Here is a 7,620-nt window from a genome sequence, read left to right on the forward strand (position 1 = left end):
AGCTGGCCTTGTCTCAGCCTTTCCATCCGCTTCCAGGCCACTCAGTCGTGCTCCAGCCACAGCGCGCTGGAGTGCAGCTCTGCAGGTGCATCCGCTGCCCCCGACCCTGCAGGGAAGCCCTGCTACCTTCCGCAATGCATCCTCCTCCCCAGCTCAACTCGCCCCGCTAGCCGCGCACCGCACTGGAGTCAGATGGCTTTCCTTGTAATTTCCGAATCCCGGGGTTGGTTCAGGCCTGCCTACTTAGCACACAGGGCTTCGAATGTCCTTCCCGCTGCCCTCCTCCCTGCAGGTGTCTAGCCGACTCCTAGTCATCTTCTGAGATCCAGCACTAATTTTGAAGTTCCGAGAAGGCAGGAACTGACGGGGAGTCTGGGGACCTGGGTCTAGTCCTGGCTCTGCTACTGACTTGATAAGTGGCTTTGGCAAGTTGTCGCCTTTCTCTGGATCTCACCTCTAAAGTGAAGAGGTTAAGGGGGAGGGGGGGGGGAGTGAAATGAATTTTTTTAAATAAATGAGAGAGATGTGAGATGTTTGCACTTTATGACCTGATCTCCTGCAGCCCATTATGATCCATAACAGACGTTACCAAATACTAGTTCCAAATGCTGAGGACAGACTCCTCTAAAACTAGGCTCCCCAGAGGATGGTAGGGTTCCAGAACGGCAGAGCCAGGTGGCTGGACTTGGTAGCAAGGGCAGGGTGGCAGCCGTAGTCCCCTGACACCAGCGATCTATGGCTTGGCTATCTGACCACGGTATTCCAAGGGATGAGGTATAAGTGCTTCCTTGATGTGTATGACCAGAAAAAAAATCTGACCTAGTTCTCAGACCAGAATTCAGCAACTGTAGAGGAGGCAGAATCCACTTGAGGGACCGTGCAGAGTCAGCACAAATAGAGGCAATAAATATTCTAGTCACTTCCCAAAGGAATTTGTGGTTATTTACCAGAGTTCCTATACACTGGAGAAATGAGAATAAGCAGATCTTCCAAGAGCTTGATAAAGGCTCTGGGATGACAGTGACCCAGGGGACCTGAAACACTGGCAAGGACCCCAGTTAGACTGGGAGTTTATGGAGCCAGCACAGGCTGTCTGTGGGTCAGTGTGTCCATGCACCGACCCTGTGGAAATGTCCCAGGTTCCTGAGTCCACAATTGGGACAGACATGCTTCGCAACTCATATTGGTTCCCTCCTCCTGTCCTGACCCAGCCAGTATTAAATCAGAAGACATACTGCATCCCAGGCGGAATTGCAGACCTGAGTGCCATCTTCAGAAATGCAGAGGATGGGGAAAAAAAAAAAAAAGCAAAGAAAAAAGAAATGCAGAGGATGCAGGGGTGCTGGTTCCCATCATTATCCCATTCAGTTCACTTGCTTGGCTCCTGCAAAACCCAGACGGATTACGGCCGATAATGGTAATAAACTATGTAAACTTAGCCAAGGGCATAGCCCAATCATAGCTGCTGTGTTGGGGGGAGGGTTTTACTAGAACAGATCAACACAGCTAAGGAACTTACGATGGGATATCATCTGGTGGATGGCTTCTTTTCGATTCCAGTGGTAAAGAGGCTCAAAGGTAGTTTGGCTCTATATAGGAAGGACAATATTATTCATTAACTCTCCCTGACCTTTGGCTCCTGGTACCTCCCAAATTGAGTACCTGTGTACAAGATCTTGTCTCCAGCTCTGCTTTTATTTATAAATCAGGGGCTCCTGGGTGGCTCGGTCTGTTAAGCATCAGACTCTTGATTTTGGCTCAGGTTATGTTCTCAGGGTCATGAGATCGAGCCCCATGCCAAACTCTGTGCTGGGCGTGGAGGCTGCTTGGGATTCTCTCTCCTTCTCCCTCCACCCCTCCCTGCTCATGCTCTCTCTCTTAAAGAAAAAAAAATGTGAAACATGTATTGGTAAAGAAGAATTACGTAAATGCCATCACATTAGTGAGGGTTCTCCAGAGAAACGGAACTGATAGAAGAAATAGAAGTCCCATGATCGGTCTGCAAGCTGGACACTCAGGAAAGGCAGAGTATACTTCTAGTCAGTGCAAAGGTCTGAGAACCAGGAACAACAATGGTGTAAGTCCAAGACTGATGTCCCAGCTCAAACAGCCAGGCAGAGAGAGAATTCAACCTTCCTCTGCCTTTTTTGTTCTATTCTGGCCCTCGGTGGGTTGTACATGGCCCACACACATTGGAGAAGGCAATCTTTATCCGGTATGCCAATTCAAATTCTGATATCTTCCAGAAACACCTTCACAGACACACTCAGAAATAATATTTAACCACATCTTTGGGCATCCTATAGCCCAGTCGAGTTGACATATCTACCAGCATAACTAACTAACTGGTAACTAATAACTAATTATTAATATCATTATGGGATGTTTATCTATTCATGAAATGTGTATCCAGTTTTCAACTGTTCTTGCATAAACATGGCTTTCCTTTGATCTGAATTCATGGCCTCTCTGATTTTTTGGTTTTAAGGATCAGCTCTTTTCTAAACTGGCAATGATGGTAGATAGGCTTTTTTTTTTTTTTAAAGATTTTATTTATTTGACAGAGAGAGGCACAGCGAGAGAGGGAACACAAGCAGCGGGAGTGGGAGTGGGAGAAGCAGGCTTCCCACCGAGCAGGGAGCCGGATGTGGGGCTCTATCCCAGGACTCTGGGACCATGACCCGAGCTGAAGGCAGACGCTTAACTACTGAGCCACCCAGGCGCCCTGGTAGATAGGCTTTTTAAAAATCTTCACTTGTCAGAATGTTTGTCAGAATTAAAAAATTGAGGGGCGCCTGGCTGGCTCAGTCAGAAGAGTGTGCAACTCGATCTCGGGGTCGTGAGTTCAAGTCCCACATGGAGTGTAAAGATTACTTAAATAAATTTAAAAACTTTTTTAAAAAAGAATTTAAAAATCGATAACCCTATGTAGGTCTCTTGAATTTATTTACTTATTTTTTAAAGATTTTGTGTTTTTAAGTAATTTCCACACCCAATGTGGGGTTTGAACCCACAACCCCGAGATCAAGAGTCACACGATCCACCAGCTGAGCCAGCCAGGTGCCCCTGGTCTCTTGAATTTATCAAATATTTGACTTTTAACAGATCCAAAAGACAGAACCATTGGTTGGAGATTTAGGGGACAAAGGGTACAAGTGATAAAATCTGCAATGTGAAACACAGCCACTGGGTGGCGATGCTTGCCCATCAATTTTGTGTCTTGTTCATCAAGAAATAGGATAAAATAGACTAAAAGTCGGTTTTGGCCAATGAAGAGCTGGGTTTGTAGTGACAACTGGGCTTTTATATTTTACTGTCAAAACCTGGCTGTTTTATATACTGGTTGTATGCTGGCTAATACTTGCGTTTTTGTCCATATTGTTGCTTCGTAAAGATAGTCCCACAGCAAAATACCAGCTCCCCTGGAGTATTAAAATATCTGCTCTCGTTAACCAAGCTCAATTTTCCCCCCACCTGTAATGACATTTTCCTGCAGGCATTCTAATTTCTTTGTTACATTGGGATAGCTAAAATTCTCTGGTCTGGGAAAGAATGAACTTAACTAGTCTTAATGTATTTTAATTATTATTATTAACTTTTAGTTATACAATTAATATATGATGAAGTGCCTTTGTAAAAAAAAAAAACAAAAAAACTTTTAGTGTTCTATATGGATAAAGGGAAAGGCTCCTTTAACCACAGCCCCACATATCTCGGTTGCTGTAGAAAAACATTTAAAAATTTTTGTTGTGTGTGTGTTTAAAGAAAACAATGTATCTCATTCTACAACCTCCTCTTTTCACTCAAAACTCTATTGGAAACACTTTCATAGCAATTTGTTTGCACTTAGCCCATTCTTTTTCACTCTTGCATATTAGTGTGAATAAGTCTTGTTGGACCATTCTTTTGGTAGACGTTTGGGTTGTTTCCCTTTTTTTGCTATTAAAGTATTACAATGAGTGTTCTTGTACATGTTTCCTTTGGCACCTGTGTGAAGGTATCTCTTGGGTAAATACAGATAAACAGAACTGCCAGGTCATAGAAAATGCTCATTTTATTATTTTATTATTTTTATTTTTAAATTTTTTTAGATTTTATTTATTTGAGAGAGAGAGAGAGAACAAGCAGGGGGAGCTGCAGAGGGTGAGGGAGAAGCAGGCTCCCCGCTGAGCAGGGAGCCTGACGAGGGACCTGGTCCCAGGACCCTGAGATCATGACCTGAGCCGAAGTCAGCCGCTTAACTGCCTGAGCCACCCAGGTGCTCCTGATACAAACTTTTGAAATGTTTGTCAATCCGATACCTAAAGCATACCTCTTGTTGATTTTTGTTTTCTGTTTCTATAATCTCTTGGGAAGGTAGAACACCTTATGGTTATTGGCATTGCATGTTTCCTCTACCAAGAATTGTTTGGCTACTCATATCCTTGGCCATATTTCTATTGAATTGACTGTTATTAATTTATAGGAGTACTTGATATAATCTGTGTGGAAACCTTCTGTTATGTGTTGAACTATTTTCTCTTTTCTTTTTACTTAATTTATGGTGTCCTTTTCTCTACAAAATTCTATTTTAATGAAGTCAGCATTAATCCTTTTTTTTTTTTTTCTGAGAGAGAGAGCACGTGAGGGGAGTGGAGGGGCAGAGGGAGAGGGAGAGAGAGAATCCTAAGCAGACTCCATGCTGACACGGGACTCGATCTCACCACCCTGAGACCATGACCTGAGCTGAAATCAAGAGTCGGACGCTTAACCAAATGAGCCACCCAGGCGCCCTAGTCAATGTTAATCTTATCCACTAGAGCTTTCCTTTTCCTTCTTGCTTAGTAAGACTACCTATTATACAAGATATAAAAGTGTTCTATAATACTTGTAAAACACTAAATCTAATACTGCACTTTTATTTTTTATATTTAGATATGGAGTTGATTTTTATGAGTGGTATGATTGCATATTTATTAGTATTTTATAAGATATATGATTGTCCCCAAATAATTAACTGGGTATAATAGACTTTGATTTTAAAATGTCATTTATAACATGATGGGTTTCTGTATATGTCTCAATTCTGGAGTCTGTTCCTTCTGATCTATTCTTGAGCTAACTGCTACAGCTTTATATCATGCTCTGATTTTTATTCAATCAGGTCTTCTTTGTTCTTTTATAAAATTGCCTTTGCTACTCATAACATTTACTTCTGTATAAATTTTAAAGTCATCTTGTCAATTGAATGAAAGATCCCACTAGGATTTTTATTGGAACTGCATTAAATTGATGACCTAATTGAGATAAATTAATAAATGACATTTTACAATCTTGAGTCTTCCCATATCACATAAATGTGGTGTACTCTGATATTATTATCTGCTTGAATGAATTCAGCCCCCTGCTTGTAGATGAATTCTTCTATCGGTTTTCTGAGAACAGGATCTTCCAAATTTTTAGGGCAATAATCTCCAAATTATTTTGATTACACATCCATATGGGTAAACTTTGTGAGCATGAAAAAATATGTATATAATATTTACACTCATTATACTAATATGTACTTTATAAAATATACAAAGATATTTAAATAATGTGATAAGATTAAGTAAACAATTTTTAAATGAATGTCCTATTTTGTTTTTTAAACCATTTGCTCTGCCCCGAGAGAGAGAAACTTAAGTAGGCTTGATCTCACGACCCTGAGATCATGACCTGAGCCGAAATCAAGAGTCAGACTCTTAACCGACTGAGCCACCCAGGCACCCCTCATTTTTATTTTATTTATTTATTTTCTTAAGTAATCTCTATGCCCAAAATGGGGCATGAACTCATGACCCTAAGATCAAGAGTCAGATGCTCTACCAACTGAGCCAGTCAGGCTCCCCAGTTCATTCACTTTTTAATGCTGAGTACTATTCTGTTATATGGAATACCACAATTTGTTTCTTGATTCACCTGTTGATTGACATTTGCCTTGTTTCCTGCATTCGGATATTATGAATAAAGCTGCTATGAACATTTGCATACACATTTTTGTATTCTCATATATTCCTTTTATCGTGGGTAAATTCTTGTGAGTGGCATGGCTACATCATATAGAGGCAAATTCCTACCTTTAAAAGACTGTTTGATTATGGTAAAATATACGTAACATAAACTGTATCATCTTCACAGTTTTTAAGTGTACAGTTCAGTGGAGTGAACTGCATTCACAGTGTTGGGCAACCATCACCACCTCTATTTAGGAAACTTTTTCATGACCCCTAACACTGTGACAATAAAGCTAACTTTTGTAACTGCCCATGTATTTACTTTTTCTGAGATCTTTATTTCTCCATATTGCTTCAAGTCTGATACCTTTTCATTTCAGTTTACAGGACTCATTTAAACATTTCTTGCAGAGCAGGAGTAACCACTCAATAGGGACAGCCTTTTGTAACATGATTTGTAACTCTGTACCGTCTTTTCTACATGATTTAAGAGAGTAATGGATTTATTTATTTATTTAAAGTAGGCTCCGTGGCCAAATTGGGGCTTGAACTCACACCCCTGAGATTAAGAGTCACGGCTCTCCCAACTGAGCCAGCCAGGTGCCCCGAGAGTAATGCATTTAAAAGAATTATTTGTGTATCTGGGCACACAATGTATAAAGATGTAATTTTTGTGACATCAACAGTCAAAGGGTGGGGAGAGAGCTACAAAAGAGCAGAGTTTTCATATGTCATTGAAGTTAAGCAGGTATAAATTCAAATTGGAGTGTTATAACTTAAGGATGTTAAATGCAATCCTCATGGCAACCACAAAGAAGGTAGCTATAGAATATACACAAAAGGAAATGAGAAAGGAATTTAAACATCTCACTCTAAAAAAGCAACAAAACACAAAAGAAGACTGTAATGCAGGAAATGAGGGACAAAAAAGCTGTAAGGCATATAGAAAACAGTGTAATGACAGAAGTAAGCCCCTCCTTATCAGTAAGTACTTCATATTTTTAAAGTAATCTCTAACCCAACATGGGGCTTGAACTCACAATTCCAAGATCAAGAGTCCCACGCTCTTCCCACAGAGCCAGCCAGCCACCCTGCCATTGGCGTATTTGTATCAGGTGAGAGGGTGAATCCAATCCTTGTGACTTCACCTTGGCCAGAAGCATAAGTCAGGACCTTTACTTTTCCTCTGAGATGGAAAGTTATAAGACAGTTTTGAGCAGAGGAATAAAATGAAATACGGCTACAGAATTTTTCCAGTTGCTGTATTAAGAATAGTCTGAAGAGTGGCTCAGTTGGTTGAGTGTCCTCTTGATTTTGGCTCAGGTCATGATCTCAGTGTCGTGAGATCCAGGCGCACATCAGGCTCCACGCTGAGCGTGGAGCCTGCTTAAGATTCTCTCTCTCTCGGGGCGCCTGGGTGGCTCAGTCGTTAAGCGTCTGCCTTCGGCTCGGGTCATGATCCCAGGGTCCTGGGATCGAGCCCCGCATCGGGCTCCCTGCTCAGCGGGAAGCCTGCTTCTCCCTCTCCCGCTCCCCCTGCTTGTGTTCCCTCTCCCGCTCTCTCTCTCTCTCTGTCAAATAAATAAATAAAATCTTAAAAAAAAAAAAAGAACCAGAAGCTGGGCGCCTGGGTGGCTCAGTCGTT

The sequence above is a fragment of the Neomonachus schauinslandi genome, chromosome 5 (genome assembly GCF_002201575.2).
Source record: "Neomonachus schauinslandi chromosome 5, ASM220157v2, whole genome shotgun sequence".
Classification (NCBI taxonomy): Eukaryota; Metazoa; Chordata; class Mammalia; order Carnivora; family Phocidae; genus Neomonachus; species Neomonachus schauinslandi.